Source organism: Oryctolagus cuniculus, chromosome 14 (genome assembly GCF_051225735.1).
Source record: "Oryctolagus cuniculus isolate XC-2025 breed Fujian yellow rabbit chromosome 14, ASM5122573v1, whole genome shotgun sequence".
Taxonomy (NCBI): domain Eukaryota; kingdom Metazoa; phylum Chordata; class Mammalia; order Lagomorpha; family Leporidae; genus Oryctolagus; species Oryctolagus cuniculus.
Window position 1 is genome coordinate 27,094,927 of NC_142880.1, and position 16,829 is coordinate 27,111,755.

General features: G+C 37.2%; 1 long non-coding RNA gene across 3 annotated transcripts in view; it reads right to left on the reverse strand.

Annotated features, from left to right (window-relative positions):
• LOC138845229 (uncharacterized) overlaps positions 1-16,829 on the reverse strand; it is a 134,762-nt gene that overhangs the window by 55,895 nt on the left and 62,038 nt on the right. The window contains exon 3 of one of the 3 annotated variants that reach the window (XR_016220578.1): positions 10,930-14,189. The exons of the other annotated variants lie outside the window; for them this stretch is intronic. This is a non-coding gene — a long non-coding RNA (uncharacterized LOC138845229). Of the gene's footprint in view, positions 1-10,929; positions 14,190-16,829 lie in introns of those variants that run through there. 3 annotated transcript variants of the gene reach the window in all.

Genomic DNA, 16,829 nt, shown 5'->3' on the forward strand with positions numbered 1-16,829 from the left:
CTTAGTGACTGTTGAGTCTCTATTATTATCTAATGTATTAAATATAAAATTAGAATATGGAGCTCCATATTTTACTAGTCTTTCAACTTATATACAACATTTTTTTAAAGATTTGTTTATTTACTTATTTGAAAGTCAGAGTCACAGAAAGAGAAGGAAAGAAAGAGGGAGAGTATCTTCCAACTGCTGATTCAGTCCCCAGATGGCTGCAAAGGCTGTGAGGCTGTGGCTGGGCCAAACCAAAGCCAGGAGCCAGGAGCTTCCTCCAGGTTCCCCACATGTGTAGCAGGGACCTAAGGCACCTGAATGATCTTCTACTGCTTTTCCCAGGCCCTTAGCACAAAGCTGGACTGCATGTGGAACAGCCAGAACACTACCCAGTGCCCATACAACGGGGGCCCCTATAAGCTTTTTTTTTCACCCAAGATTTATTTTATTTATTTATTTAAAAGGCAGAATTATGGGGGTGGATATAGAGAGAGAAAGATATTCCATCTGCTAGTTCATTCCCCAAATGGCCACAAAAGCCAGACAAAGCTGAAGCCAGGAGCCGGGGGTTTCTTCTGGGTCTCCCACATGGGTGCAGGGCCCTAAGCATTTGTGCCTTGTTCTGCTGCTTTCCCAGGCACATTAACAGGGAGCTGGTTTGGAAGTAGAGCAACCAGGACATGAACCGGTGCACATATGGGATGCTGGCATTGCAAGCTGTGGCTTACCCCATTATGCCATAGCGCCAGCCCCTCTATAACATTTTGACAATTATTTTTGTTATATCTAAATAGAACTATCATTAATAAACTTAACAAGTTAATTATTAATTTCATACAGCTTAATTCCTTTTATATATAGTCTGTCATTTCCCCATGTAATGTTTTAAAACTATAGTAATTTACAGTGCAAAATGTACGTTATGCATAGATAATAAATTGCTGTTCCTTATTCTATGATTATTTAAAGATTTATTTTATTTATTTAAAAGGCAGATTGGCAGAGAGAGAAAGAAAGACAGAGAACAAAAGAGATTTTCCATTAGCTGGTCACTCCCCAAATGACCTCAATGGCTGGGTCTATGTCAGACCAAAGTTAGGGGCCCAAAACTCCATCCTCATCTCCCATGTGATTTGCAGGGGCTCAAATACTTAGACCATCTTCTGCTGCTTTCTTGGGCATTTTAGCACGGAGATGAATCAGAAGCAGAGTAGCAAGGACATTAATCAGAGCTTTAGTATGGAATGCCGGTGTTGAAGGTGGTGGCTTTAACCCATTATACCCTAATGCTGGTTCCAGTGTTCCTTTTTTTAAAAGTCAACTTTTTTTCTTTTTTATTGTATGACTTCATTATTAAAATAATACTATTGGTTAAAAATTATTATATTATTTAATATCATAAAATAAATTGAATTCTACTGTTTCAGTATTCATCCATGGCTGATATGAATATTGTTCTGATTGTACAATGTTATTTTATCAATTATTTTGTTCATTATTGATTAATTATAAATGTTCTCTAAAGTATTGTATGGATACATACATATATACATATATATACACACCTGTATATACACATCTAGAACCTGTCTATGTATTATGCTCAGTCTTTATGCTACAACTTTATATAATTGTCCAAAAGCTTCACATGAAAATCTTAAATAATAAATATTAAATAAGTTCAAAATAGTATATACAGTATTTGGTTTTATGTATTTCTTAAGTACAGATGTGCATTGTATGATGGTTTATGCAATGTCTAGAGTGTATCAATATTTTCAGCTTTCTTCAAAATTATACACTCTTAATACTACACACTGTATTTCTTGGTCAGGAAATATCCCAACTCTTTTTAAATACTAGACATTAAAAAGTATTTTCCTCCTCTTTTTTGAAGGTTCTCCTGTTTGATTTGTTTTTCAAATTACAGAGACAGATTATGCTGAGTCATCCATACTTTTCTGCTTTTCACAGCACATTCTTGTAATGTGACATCTGAGGTTAGAGAATATTGTTAACTTCTGTTCATGCTTGCATGCCATTGGTTCACAGAAATCTTTTTAAGTATATGGTATACATTATGCATTTAAATTTCACACATAGCCATTTTTCAAATAAGCATAATATTGGAGCTTCTTCCTTTTATCTCACAGGAAACCTCCCTTTCCTCAGGGAACTGAAACCCACTCAAAGATCTACCATATGTGAATTCATACTACAGATAGTCTTTACCATATGTGTATGAAGAGCAACACTCCAAGATACTTGTAGCTTTAACTCTGAATTTCCTGCACTTTGTCTGTTGAAACAAAACTCTATCACAGTGAATTGAAAGTAACTCATGTGAATTATTCACTGAAGGTAATACTTTAAAATAAGTGGAGGGTAATTATTCATTCATTTTGTATGCATTGAGGTAACATTAATCATATTGACTCCATTTGGGATTCATATGGGATATAGTCCATAATTTCAAAGAATTCCACTCTACATATTGTCTGTATTCATAATCTATCTGCAAAGTAGGGTTTGTCAGGCAAAAAGTCATTTCAATAATTCAAGGATATATTTTACTCTTCTGTTGGGTTTAATATGATAACATTTTGGCTACCCCTGAATGAACTATTGACCTCAGTCCTGTGACCGACACGAAACTAATAGAGCAAGTAGTGCTCTGTATACAAATGAGAGAATTATTTTAGGGCTAGCACCTATTATTAGTCTTAGACATCAAGTCAAGTATAATTAAAACACACATCAAATAAAATGTTAGCAGTGGTCTGCATCAGTTTTGTCAGAGAATTTGTTGTAAACCATTTAAGAAGATTCATAGATACAACTTTAGTAAGGATTTGATTGTACCAATAGCATCAGGAAGCACCAGATAATGTAAACATTGTGCCACATTCTCATAGGAAACAGTTCTCATCTTCTACAGTTCCCCCGTTTACACTTAACAGAGTTCTGTTTCTGCCACATCATCCTTAAAACAGGAAATTTTAACACCAGCCATGAATGAATTGATTTGAATTGCATGGGCAATGAATTCTCATGTAGAAATTCAAGAGGTGGATTAGAGAGCAATTGCGATCCAAAGATTGTTTTCTGCAAAGTTCTTTTGAATTATGCATAAATGACATTTGGATTCTGCTGTTTGAAGTTTATAATTCAGATAGCTATTTAAATATTAATGAGATGTTTGGAAGTTTTACCAGAGAGATAATGACCAGTCAGACCAACTGGATAAGTATCCTCAGAAGAGAAGTATTTGGAGAAGTACTTAAACTTTTCAACTTCATGTTTTCTGTCCACTGGAATATTCCATATTGTTTACCAAATTGTGATATTTGATTCACATACAGAAGACTATAGGGAAGTCATTGTTAGGTCTTTCATATATCATGTGTAAATAAAGAGAAACCGAGGGTAGCGGTCCTCCAAAAATATTATTCAGCAAAAGATGGTGATCACTTTGTGAACTAATTCTCAGAAATCTGAACTATAAACTGAAGCAAGCAGAGAATGGTCATCAAGAACCCATGACTTTGAAAACAGACTGAAAAGAGAAAGGGAGTGAAAAAGAGAAGGTAAGAGCTTTGCTGATTCACATGGCATCAAACTGACTGTGCAAACCAATGGAAAAGTGAATGCCACCTTTTACTGCAGAGACAATGTTGACTTATGCAACAAACAATTCTATGAATTTTTTGACGTTTGTTTGTATTACTGTATCCAAGGAAATATCCAAATTGAATAATTCAGAGATTATCGAAAGTTCTGACTTCTGTTGTATTTTTTAGAGTTATGATTAGCTATTAGTCAAGGACCATAGATTTACCTGTATTCAAATAGAATTTCCAATCTAGAATGATTAATTCTAAGGCGTTCTTTAATAAAATCTAGGACATTGAGAATTGTATGGCTACAATGTTCACCAAGTCCTGGAAAACTACAAATTCTATTAGCTTCATATCCTGGTCACTTTTATTCTGTTAAAATTTTCCAAAGTTCTGGCCAGTGTTGCGGCTCACTAGGCTAATCCTCTGCCTGCAGCACCGGCACCCCGGGTGCTAGTCTCAATCAGGGCGCCGGATTCTATCCCGGTTGCCCCTCTTCCAATTCAGCTCTCTGCTATGGCCCGGGAGTGCTGTGGAGGATGGCCCAGGTCCTTGGGCCCTGCACCTGCATGGGAGACGAGGATAAGCACCTGGCTCCTGGCTTTGGATCAGCATGGTGCACCGGCCGCAGCGGCCATTCGAGGGTGAACTAATGGTAAAGGAAGACCATTCTCTCTCTCTGTCTCTATCACTGTCCACTCTGCCTGTCAAAAAAAAAAAAATTCTAAAGTTCTAAAGATTAAGTCTATTGAAAAACTGTTAACAATAGTTAGGCATGCAATATTTCAAAGATAATAGGCGATAATACTCTAAAATTCATAAGCCAAGTGCAATATTTATGTCCTTCTTCTGTTGAAAATGATCCTTAATACTACTTTTATAGGGATAAATATTCTAAGTTCTTTAGTCACATCCTTTCAGTTTATGAGAAAAGAAAATGAGATATAGAGAGGCTGAATGACTTACTCCTACTCACACAAGATGTTGGTGAATCCCAATTCCATGGGTGAGGTCCCAGCCTACATATCTAATATTTGCTTTATTGGTAGCCTGCTCCCACCTTTGCCCTTCCTTCAAATCACAGCCAGTGAATTATTTCAAGGGTAATTCTAAAACCATCTCATGTCTTTTAATGTCTATATTAAGTCTTGTCTCTCTAACTTCATTGTTTTTGTTAGAGTAATACTATTTTCCAAGTAACCAAATCTAGAACCAACTCTTTCTATTTTCTCTTATCTGCCTTGCCTTTCGAAACTACATCACTGTAGAGTAAGCTTACAAATGTTTATTCATAAACTATTTATTAAGCCTTTTCTAAAAGGGTGAAACACAACTAGTTAAACTGAGAAAAGCAAGTACAAGGGTACTTCAAAGAGTTTATGGAAAATGAAATTGTTTATTTTGGTGCATAAATTTGAAACATATGCATAAAAGTGGTCTTCTAAAAGTTTAGGAAAGATGCATAATTTAGAAAAAGAAACTATGTATGGATTCAAAATCTTTCACACCAAAAAGCTTAATATAATAATTACATATTAATTATAATAATAAAATTTCATGTATTTGTTTATTTAATTTGAGAGACGAAGAGAGACAGGCTTCCATAAAGAAGTGTTTCACACAGACTTAACTCTTCTTCTGCTTTCCCTGGTATCTTTTCTGTCTGTCTAGAGAGGAATCTTCCATTTGCCAGTTCACTTACGTTCATTTCAGTCCAAATGTCCATGACACCTGGGGTTGGCTCAATCTAAAACCCAGGAGACAGGAACTCCTTCCGGATCTCCCAAGCAAGGGGCAGGAACCTAACTGCTTGCATCATCACCTGCTGCTCCCCAGGGTGCACAATAACCAGGAAGCTGGAATCAGGAAAAGAATCAGAAGTGGAACCCAGGCACTCTGATGTGGGTTACATGTATACCAAGGGGTTGGCTTAACTGCTAGGCCAAACTCGATGCCTAATTTTTTTTTTTTTTTTTTTTGACAGGCAGAGTGGACAATGAGAGAGAGACAGAGAGAAAGGTCTTCCTTTGCCGTTGGTTCACCCTCCAATGGCTGCCGCGCTGATCCGATGGCAGGAGCAAGGTACTTCTCCTGGTCTCCCATGGGGTGCAGGGCCCAAGCACTTGGGCCATCCTCCACTGCACTCCCTGGCCACAGCAGAGAGCTGGCCTGGAAGAGGGGCAACCAGGACAGAATCCGGCGCCCCGACCGGGACTAGAACCTGGTGTGCTGGCGCCGCAAGGCGGAGGATTAGTCTAGTGAGCCGCGGCGCTGGCTGCATGCCTAATCTTGATTTTTAATTCTATATTTATGCAAAGATGTCAAAGAAATGATATCTGACACCCAAATGCTAGTGTTTTATTAGAGAAAATAGTCTTGTATTTACATTGTGAACATCATTGAAGCCATAAAGAACACCAGAAAAACTCCAAAGACAGTATAATTTGCCTGAAAGTTCCAGAAGGAAGTGTTTCATGTACACTTAACCTTTTAATCACATTCTGTGATATCCTTGGTTAACTGTGCATCAAGACTTCAACCTCAGATAACTTCACTCCTGATAATGCAGTATTTCTGGATACTATAGTGTATCTACACTACTTTCAATATATGTTTACTAAAACTATAATAGAAAAACATGTTCAATATTTTACCTTACAGTATTGCTTAAAGATCTACATATTTCCATCTTGAATGAAACATCAAAGAGCCTGTGTACCGCCCAGCAATATCTCTTTTTTGACTTGTTAAAGGCACTTCATGTGAACCAGTCTACACAGCACATAATGATGATTTCAAGAGCTCCTTTCAGTTGCATATCCCCCTACCCAAGGTCATGGGCCAACTTTTCCATAAACATGGCTTCCCCTTATGGCTCCCCAGTTATGACTCAAGGCCAATATAGACATGACCGTTCACATAGTCAGAGGGACTTGTGTACGTGGTGCAGGCACTGTGTTATTTCATGGAATTGTGCGTTTTATTCCATGTCTTATTTTCATGTTTAAAATTCAATTATTTCTACAATTGAAAGAAATCAAAAGCAAAATTATCTGGGAAGAGCCATAAAATACATAACAGTATTGAATTTAATATCATTTTTCTTTTAACACTTGGAATAATGATTTCTTCTGATTCATACCATGACTAATGTCATCCGAAACTATTCTGAAATAATTATCTTCTGTGCTATTCATCTGGTTAAAAATTTTGTTGTCATCACTCGTGTGACTCATCTTTATTAAGCCACTTGCAAAGTGCTTTTCATCACATCCCTTAACTTTTAGAATAATTAACTAGTGAATAATTATTGATGATGGATGATTACTTTTTAAACTAAATTATAAGGTTATCAAAAATTTGGAGAGTGTGAACATGATTAATACATATCACTTTTAAACTAGAAATTTTAGCTTAGAAATTTATTCATAAGTAAAAGAAAACAATTCAAGACTTTTGAAAACGTGTTGCAGGTTTTACCAAGGCCTATGAATCAAACTCTTGATATAAATGAATACATGTGTTTGCTTTTTCTGTATTCTCATATTATCCACCTTATCATGATTGCTACTTGTAGAAATCCTATCTATCCCAAGAACACACTGACCTAACAAGCTACTTCTTTCTTAAAATTTCCTTGATCAACTTCTTCCTATCATTTAAGCAACTTATAACTCCTAAATTCACTGGCTTCCCATGATAATGACTAGTTTTTTTAATCCACTGTGGATCATCTGTCACACTGCACCATGCCATCTGAAAGACAAAACAGCCTATATCTGGGATCATGCTAGTAGCATTAAAAGCTATAAGAGAAATGGGACAGGGGCTGGCGCTGTGGTGCAGCAGGTTACAGCCCTGGCCTGCAGCACCAGTATTCCACATAGGCACTGGTTTGAGACCTGGCTGCTCTGCTTCCAATCCAGCTCCCTGCTATTGCACCTGGGAAAGCACCAGAAGATGGTCCAAGTCCTTGGGCCCTTGCACACACGTGGGAGGACTAGAAGAAGCTCTTAGCTCCTGGCTTCAGATGGGCCCAGCTCCTGCCATTGTGGCCATCGGGGGAGTAAACCAGTGGATGGAAGACCTCTTTCTATATATATAACTCTGGTTTACAAATAAAATAAATCTTTTAAAAAAGAGAGAAATGGGACAAATCTCAACTTGTTCTTAAACTTTAAGTAGGAAACTACATATGCATTTTGGTTTATAAGTAGTTGACCAAAGAAATTCATATGACCCAATCTAAAGTCAGCAGATAGATATGTATAAATAAGACACATGTTCACGAATGATTTCAATAGAATTGAGATCCATAAGCTGCATCCACGGAGAGATACTTAACCTTTTAAACTGTAATATTACCTATAGCACAGATAGCTGTAAAAATTAGAGAAGTTCAAAGCTTTTGAATTTGCTTTCTGAGTTCTGATCAAATCTCTTATTGTCTCCTCAAATAATGTATACCTAAAGAAATATGAATCTTCACTGATTCTTTACATTCTTTATCACTATTTTCATAGATCTACTAATTTCTCTGAATTTATTGGGAACCCCATCCTTCCTTGAATACTTCTTGTTATACCCAACTTATATTTGGCTCATGTGTCCTTTGAACTAATGACTACTGGATTTTTAGAACCAACCTTTGCAACTCCCAACAGGAGTTTTGCATATGTGTGTACTCATATTTTCTCCCAAGTCAAACATGATAATATACTTGACAAGCTTGGAGTACTGATACATACATATTTTTTCACTATGTAGGAGAAACTTTTTCTGAGCTTTCAGCCTTTAATACCAGTCCTGCAACTACTGCTAAACTCTCCAAAGACCTTTGCTGTCTAGGGAAATATGTGAAACATTTCAGTTCTTAAAGATGATATGGCTTTTGATTTTGTGCATATAGAAAACCATCCCAGGGCCAGTGCCTTGGCTCAATAGGGTAATCCTCGGCCTGCGGTGCCAGCACACCGGGTTCTAGTCCCAGTCAGGGTGCTGGATTCTGTCCTGGTTGCCCCTCTTCCAGGCCAGCTCTCAGCTATGGCCCGGGAGTGCAGTGGAGGATGGCCCAAGTCCTTGGGCCCTGCACCTGCCAATGGCAAAAGGAAGACCTTTCTCTCTGTCTCTCTCACTGTCCACTCTGCCTGTCAAAAAAAAAAAAAAAAAAAAAAAGAAGCCCATCCCAGATCTCTGCTCCTCTCAAATGTTTACTGAAAATGTTAATGGATAATATTGGGTTTAAGGAAAGTTATATTGACCTCTGGTTAGTGATATAGTGTATTAATAAAACAACATGTATTATATTAATTAAAGTGCAAATACTTGTTTCTATCCTGCTTTGTGAGAAGGATAACATTCACATAGCACAAAAAAATTTTTTCAAAGAGCACCAAGGGAATTTATGTTACAGAAACCACTAGATGAGGAATAGGACAATTATAATCATCAGCTTAAAAAGCTTTATAAAATCATGTAGGGGAGGACTTTAGAGAGTTTATTTGACCAATGAACTAGAAAATGAAATTATAGAGACAGGGGAACCATTGCTTAACTATTTAGATGGATGATACGTAAAAATGCAACTTAGAGAAGTAAGTTCAAGCCATTTAAAAGAAATGCAGGTGCTTTGGATCACCTTCATTTCACAAAATTTGGTATTCTTATTATAAATGAAGTACTGAGAAAGATAGAAGAGTAATAGTTCTTAGGAAAATAAAGAATATTTGAAATAATTATTTTGAGATATTATCGACTTTTTACCATTTTCATGACTGGTTCCTTTGAAAAAAGGCTTAAAGGCCAGTAGTCATCTTAGTAAGGTACAAAAATATAAATGAAACAATCATCCTACATTATCCAATGTAATTAACTGATTGTTTATTTTAGGTTGTACTTTCTGGGAAGTAGAATACAGACTGAATTATTAGATACATACAAATATGTGTTTGTTTTCAGGAAGTAAGCTTGACATTTTGGAGTTTGAGAGAAAGGAGAAATTGGGGACGAGATGGATGAGAGATAACACATGCAGAAAATCAATCAAGAGGAAAGTTCCTTGACATCTGTCAGAAAAGAAATTTCTAAGGAGTGAAAGGCTAAAGCACAGCTGTAAAGGACATAAGCTCAGCTTAACAACTTTAGCTTTGAAAATAAATGTTACATTATTTGAAGCACTATAGTCAAATATACTCACCTACTTTCTATCCCGGGGCTCTTCTTGCTTGTTTAAGTAGGATCTGGCTTTTTCTTTGGAAAGTTAAATTTTCTCCAATATCAGTTCCCATTATTTGGTTGGAGCTGATGCCAATTATATGACTAGTTTTAAAATCAAAACAGCCCTTCTCCTAACTAATTTAATATGGGACAGATATCTAATCAAGTCAGCCTATTGAGAGTCATGCTATTAAAATTTCTAGAAGTGCCCTGAAAAGTAGACTTCTCTTTTCCCTGGAAATGTTAACAGGAAGTCTGGAGATCCTAGTGATCATTGTGACCGCCATACTGCAGATTATGGCTGACTGAAAATGTCCGCATTGCTTAGCCTTTGGTTCAGCAACATACGCTTAAGGCGGAACTTCACTTATCTATCATATGAAGAAGAAGATTTCAGGGGCCCGCACTGTGTCAAGGCAGGTTAAGACCCCGGTCTGCAGTGCCAGCATCCCATATGCCAGTTCGAGTGCTGGATGTTCCACTTTTGATCCAGATCTCTGCTACGGCCTGGGAAGGCGGTAGAAGATGTCCTTGTGCCCCTGCATCCACATGGGAGGCCTGGAGGAGGCTCCTGGCTTCGGATCCTCACAGCTCCGGCTGTTGCGACCATCTGGGGAGTGAACCAGCAGATGGACGATTTCTCTCTCTCTCTCTGCCTCTGCCTCTCTGTAACTCTGCCTCTCAAATAAATAAATAAATATAAAAAAAAAAAGAGAGAGAGAGAGAAGAAGAAGAAGAAGATGTCCAGAGATCTAGAAGTCTAGAAGTAAGTAGCCCAGGAATGGTATGCACACATGATGAAGAATAAAATGCTAGGGGCTGTTGATCTCTTCCCCATCAAATCCTTGATAATATCTTCTCTCTAGACGAGGCACCACACATTTTCACTTAAATATTAGCATCCAGAGTTTACAGAAATAACCAAATGCCCAATTGCAATGGGGGCAAGGAAATGTAATTTTTTGATTTAGGCTTCAGTGTGTCTAGGGAAAAAAGTAGTTTCTGTTAACAAAGAGAAAAAAAAACAAAGTGGAGAAGGCAAACTAACTACCATCTCCAGAGTGGCCAGTGTCCTTAGCCCATGTTCTAGTGGCGTGTCCAGTTTTTGTTGTTTTTTTTTTCAATTGCCTAAGACTTTGCACTGGGGTTCCTCCTCCAGAGAACATTTCATCCCTTGCTTGTGTGCTCCAAGTGATACATACCCTCCCATAGCTCTAAGATGAAAATTGGACAATTGGCTTTCAACATGTTAGTCTTTGTTACAAGCCCTGTTCTGGATGTGAGTAAAATGAGTTTTATGAAAACCACTGATGTTCAGTCACAGAGCTCCTTGACACAGCAACCAAAAGGTAAACCGAATAGACAGCATTTTTATTATTTAAATCACATTGCCATTCTAGAGTAAGGCAGCTGCTTCTTTGTAAAGGAAGGTTGAGAAAGGTCTGCAGACCTTCTTTAATAATACATTCAGGCATTCTCTGCTGGTTTTGACCTTGACTTTTCATTTCTGTGTATGCATTAGCTATGTGAACAAAGCCTTTTCTTTCCTCTTTTATGCTTAATGGTTTTCCTTCATGAAGAAGTATTGGAGGAGCTGCTCTTAAAACAAAACAGGTATTAAATCAAAAGTTTTCTCATTTTTCTTTCTAAATCACTTGTTTTATGAATTTCATTCATACATGAACTATATATTGAAAACAACTATGAATTTCTTTGTGTCTATGTCTTAGTCATACACACACATAGATCACATTCTAGTTCCATTAGGAGCTTGTATTGTGATAAGAGAAAAGTCAAAAAAAAAACAAAACAAGTAAATTCACTAATAGGTTTACAAATTGTGACAGTTCTGAGCAGCAAGAGTTCTGTAAGTTCTATAAATGAGAACAATCTGTGAGACATAAAAGACATGCAGAGGGCATCTCTCATTGGGGAAATAGCACTCGATCCATGTTCTGGAAAAGGACAAAAAGAGTTTGCTAGGTAAGGAACAAAAGGGAAGAATTTGAGGTGAGTGGACACTAGTGTAATGGAACTGGAGTGCTAAACTGTTCCATTCATTCCACTGACATTTGTTAAGCACCTCCTCTAGGCACAGGGCATAGCATTATAGTCAGAATTAATCTGGGCTGCCACCAAGTGTTCAACAGTCACATGGGATGTTGCCACATCCCTCATTATTAAAAGTAATGCTATAGCTGGCAGAAATAAAGGACTGTTGTCTAACTTTCCTAGAATCAGAAGAAAGCTTGAGCTGCGGGACTATGAAATTTTCAATTTTAAGTACCCTGATTCTACATCTTGCTGTCTGCTATAGGACTCACCATTCTTTATTAAACAGCTACAATATATGAATAATGCATTACTAGCTGAAAAAAAAAACATAAAGACTTTGTATTTGTAATTTCAGGAACACAAATGTTGGCCTTAGAAATTATCTGACACAACAACTTAAGATTCTTCATTTTATTCCCTTCATCTCCCACTGTGGACTTTTATTCAAACAAAATCTTTAGCATAAGTCCTATATGTAGAATAAAGGAAGTCCCAAAACTAATAGTGATTGAAATATCAGGGCTAGGAAGTAGACAACCTAGTTAAAACCCTTTTCTCACTCCATTAGAAACCAATTTTGATCTGGTAGTGTACACTTTTGGAAGATAGAAAACTATTTCTTGGTCATCTCTGCATTTATCTTTTGAATGTTCACCTTATGTTAATTGATATTTTAGCTATGAATTCAAAAATATATGTCCGTTATCAATTTTAGAAATCCTCATATGTGGTGCAAACATAAAAAGTATGGTTGTAGTTAACCAGAATAACTCCAGGAGAAAAAGATACTTCTTAAAACTTTCAAAATAAAAGCAAAAAAGCAAAAAGCTTTTCATGAAAATAAAGTGATTAAAATATAAAATTTGATGAGAAATGAATGAAAAAGAGATAATTCTAAGGATGAGTGATTAATTATAAAGCTCTTATTAAATAAACAATTTTAAAGCGGTAGCAATAAAAATGTAAAAAAAAGTCTTAGCCAATGAAATAAAAGTTTGAAAAATTAAAATATTTCTGGACATTCACAAGTCATGGTAATTATTTACATAATTATACACTAAATAGCAAAAGAAAAAGAAATTCTAATATAACTGCAATATTTTAGTAGAGAATGTTGACTTTTCAAAAATTTATAGTATTCTTTATTTGTATATCTTTCCAGGTTTCAACTCTTTTCTTCTTAAGGACAAAGAAAAACAAAGTTGAAATGGATAGGGATTTCATTATTACATCTCCAAAAATTAAGGAAGAAAGTTGGGCAAAAATTATGGTTATGTCTACAGAATGTCAAATATATCAGTTGTATGCTTAAATTCAATTTAAAATAAAAACTACCATGTAAATAATGAAGTAAATCCACTAATTTGGCACTACAGTTGGACAGAAACAGCATTATTGATATTTAATTTTAATGTCTATATTGACCTTGGTGAGAAACAATGGACTGAGAACAATTTGATAATCTTTAAAAGGCTTTATAATTGCCTCGTATAAAAGAATATTGCACAATATATGACTCATTCCTGCCTATGGGAAGCTTATCAAGTTCCCCATAGACATTGAAAGCCCATCTCTATTCAGGGGTTCACAGGAAGAAGAGCCCAGCAGCAGCTGCTAGTCACCACATCCCAAGGGGCATTTACAAACATATCAAACACTCAAAATCATTTCTCTTTAAAGCTTTAGAAAACAATTTCCCCCCAAACTCTATACAGGTTTAAACATCAAAGTGCTAAACCAGTACTGAAATGTTGTCAACGAACAATTCTCAAATGGATATTTTTAATGCTTCAAAGAAGAGAACATTGTAAAGATCTGAAAATGCTCTTTTTAATATCTCACAATCCTTGGCTGGTGAGAGACATAATGGGTCAGTACAAAGCAGTGATCTGGATTGTGTCAATAACCAAATCTCTCAACTTCAATTTTGTTAGTTGCAGATAACTAACAATCAAATTCATTTTGGTGTTAGCAAAAACGGGATTTGAATGTGAAAGAGAATATATTACTTGGAAGGTGGTTGGTTATGAGAACTAATACATTAGGTGGCTTTGAGGTATGAAGACAAGAGCTAGGTGAGGCCAACAGGTCTCATTGTGCTAATCCCCCCTCTGTTTTCCATGTTCTCTGTATGCACTGCATTGCCCCTCTTTCTTCTTAAGTCACAGTCCAGTAAGAGCATGTGGCTCCACATCTCTACTGGGAATGTGCTTCAAAGTGGGATTCCATGGCTGAGGTCAAGAGTACTGGACATGTTGATGGATCTGGATCAACATTATCTGAACAAACTTGGAACTTCTGGCCACGTCTCACCTGCAATATATGATGTGGAGTCAGGGAAGAAGACAATGTGAAAAAGAATAGAATTGCTGCTTGTTGTGCCTGGCGCTGAGGTGTAGTGGGCTAAGCCTCTGCCTGCATCTCCTATGGACACTGGTTCACATCCCAGCTGCTCCTCTTCCTATCCAACTCTCTGTTATGGTCTGGGAAAGCAGTAGAAGATGGCCCACGTGCTTGGACCCCTGTACCCACATCAGATAACTGGAAGAGTGAGAAGAGGGTGCAACAGAAAAAAATATTCATCACACCTTTTAATTATTTTTCTGGGAATATTTTCTTCTTTAATGCTTTCTTCATGTAATCAATAAATGTTCACAATATATCACCCTTGATGACTCCTTAAGCCTCTTTATCATTACAATATTATTATTTCATATAAAATAATAAAATACTCAGAAAAACCACAAAATACATATTTAGAACATTGACCACTAGTGAGTGTTAAAATAGGATAATGATATAGACAGAGCTGTGAATGTAAATGTCTAAAATGTTTATAAAACTTGAACATTTTCATTATGGAGACCAATATGGAGAATCCTCAAAAAACTTAAAATATATCTACCTTATGAACTACTCTCCAATATGTGGGTATATCCAAAGAAGATGAATCTGATGTTCATTGTAGCACTAATCACAATAGCTAAGGTATGGAATCAATCTTGGTATCCACACAGAGGAGTACTATCTTGGTATCCACACAGAGGAGTACTATTCAGCCATAAAATCTTGTCATTTGCAGCAAGATGGATGGAGGTAGAAATCATTAAGTTAGGTGGAATAAGCAAGCATGTAAAGAAAAATAACATACATTACTTCTAATATGTGGAAGTTAAAAAAAAAAGTAGTGTATCTGGTTATAGAATAGTGATTACAGGAGGCTAGAAAAGTTAGGGGTAGGATATAGAGAGGGAGTTTGGACAACAAGTAGCAAAACACAGTCAGGTAGATGCAGCAACTTCTGTCCCACAGCATACTGGAGTGACTAAAGTTCCAGTAACACATTATATAATGCATAAAGAATGGGAGAGAAGGGTTGATAGGCTCCAACACAAAGACAAGAAGAGGAAATGAAAAAGCTGTTTGGTTTGATTCATTTATGTTGGGTGCGTTGAGAGAGTGCATAGTAATGAACACATATGTACAAGTATTATATGTTAATGAAAAAAATCTAAAAATAAAAAAGCTAAAAATTTTTGAAAATCATCTTTTAATTCATCAGGAAAGGAATTTTTCCTTGCCTCCTACTCTTACCTCACGGCCAAGCTAATCATCTTTCCTATTTAATTAAAACCTAAATTTATACTGTGCTGAATACTTTCAAGTAATGTTAATGGCAAGCATTTTGATAGATTGAGAATTGTTCTTAACACTGTTGGAAATATTTCAGGAAAAAGAATGATAAAGGAGAAGGAAAGAAAGTGGGAAGGAGGAAGGAAGGAAAGAATAGGACAGAAATAAAACAAAAAAGGAAGGAAAGCTCGGGGGCTTGGCCCACCAGTTTAGATGTCAGTTGGGATGTCTGCATCTCATTTTCTGAGCACCTGGGTTCAAGACCTGGCTCTGCTCATAATTCTAGTTTCCAGCCAAGGTACACTTTGGGAGGCAGCAATCAGGTGATGGAGTATGTGGCACACCCAAGTCCCCACCCAGCAGAAACCAGAAAGCAAAAGCAACGTCTTGCAAAGACTGCAGGACAGCAAAACAGACCTCAGTCTAATACAAAGCACGTGCATCCAACATGGCCTCCAGATCAACTGCTGCCCAGTCTCTGGCCACACTTGACCTTCATTCTAATGCATTAGCAGAGTCACATTGGCTCACGCCATGCCAGTTTACAGCAGCTAGGACAACCTCTGGAAGTACCATAAAAGGAAAGCAATTGACCCCTACTACTGGGAAGTCACCACCCCTTTCCTAGAAATAGCATGAATAGCCCACCAAGATATTAACATACATTTCCTGCCTGCCATAAATGTACAGCCCCAATGCCACACAGGGCTGCCCTGTGGAGTAGCCAGCTCTGTGCCGCTTTCCTTAATAAAACTCCCCTGCTTTCACTTGGCTAGCTGCTGTGGTTTCCCTCTTTGTAAAAGCCGAGAACCCTGCCTGAAGCCAGGGTGACCCCAGAAGACCCCTAGATGTGCGGTATGAATGACTCAAATAGTTGTGTCCCTGCCACTCAGATGGGAGACCTGGATTGCCTTCCAGATCCCAGCTTCCTTCCCACTCCAGTCTCAGCCGTTGCAGATATTTGGTGAGGGACTCAGCAGATGGCACTTCTCTGTCACGTCTCTCTGTCGCTCAAATAAATAAAGTCGTATTTTAAAAAGGAAGAAAAAGAAGAACACCTTTTTGTCTCAGCATAATCAGTAAAGCTGTTTCTTTACAGTGGGCTTAATATAACCAGCTTTATTAATCAAATTAGCCTGTATTTTTAGTGTTTCAGTGTCTTTCAGATTGTGTTAAATGAAGAGGCTTCTTTGTGTTTAAAAAGGGGAACACACAACTGAAAAACCCGACAAATAAGCAGGTGGAGAAGCCCCCCTTTCCTTGCCGACTCCATTCTTTTCCCTCTCAATGGAGAAATGCAGCACGGTGCACCTTCTGACA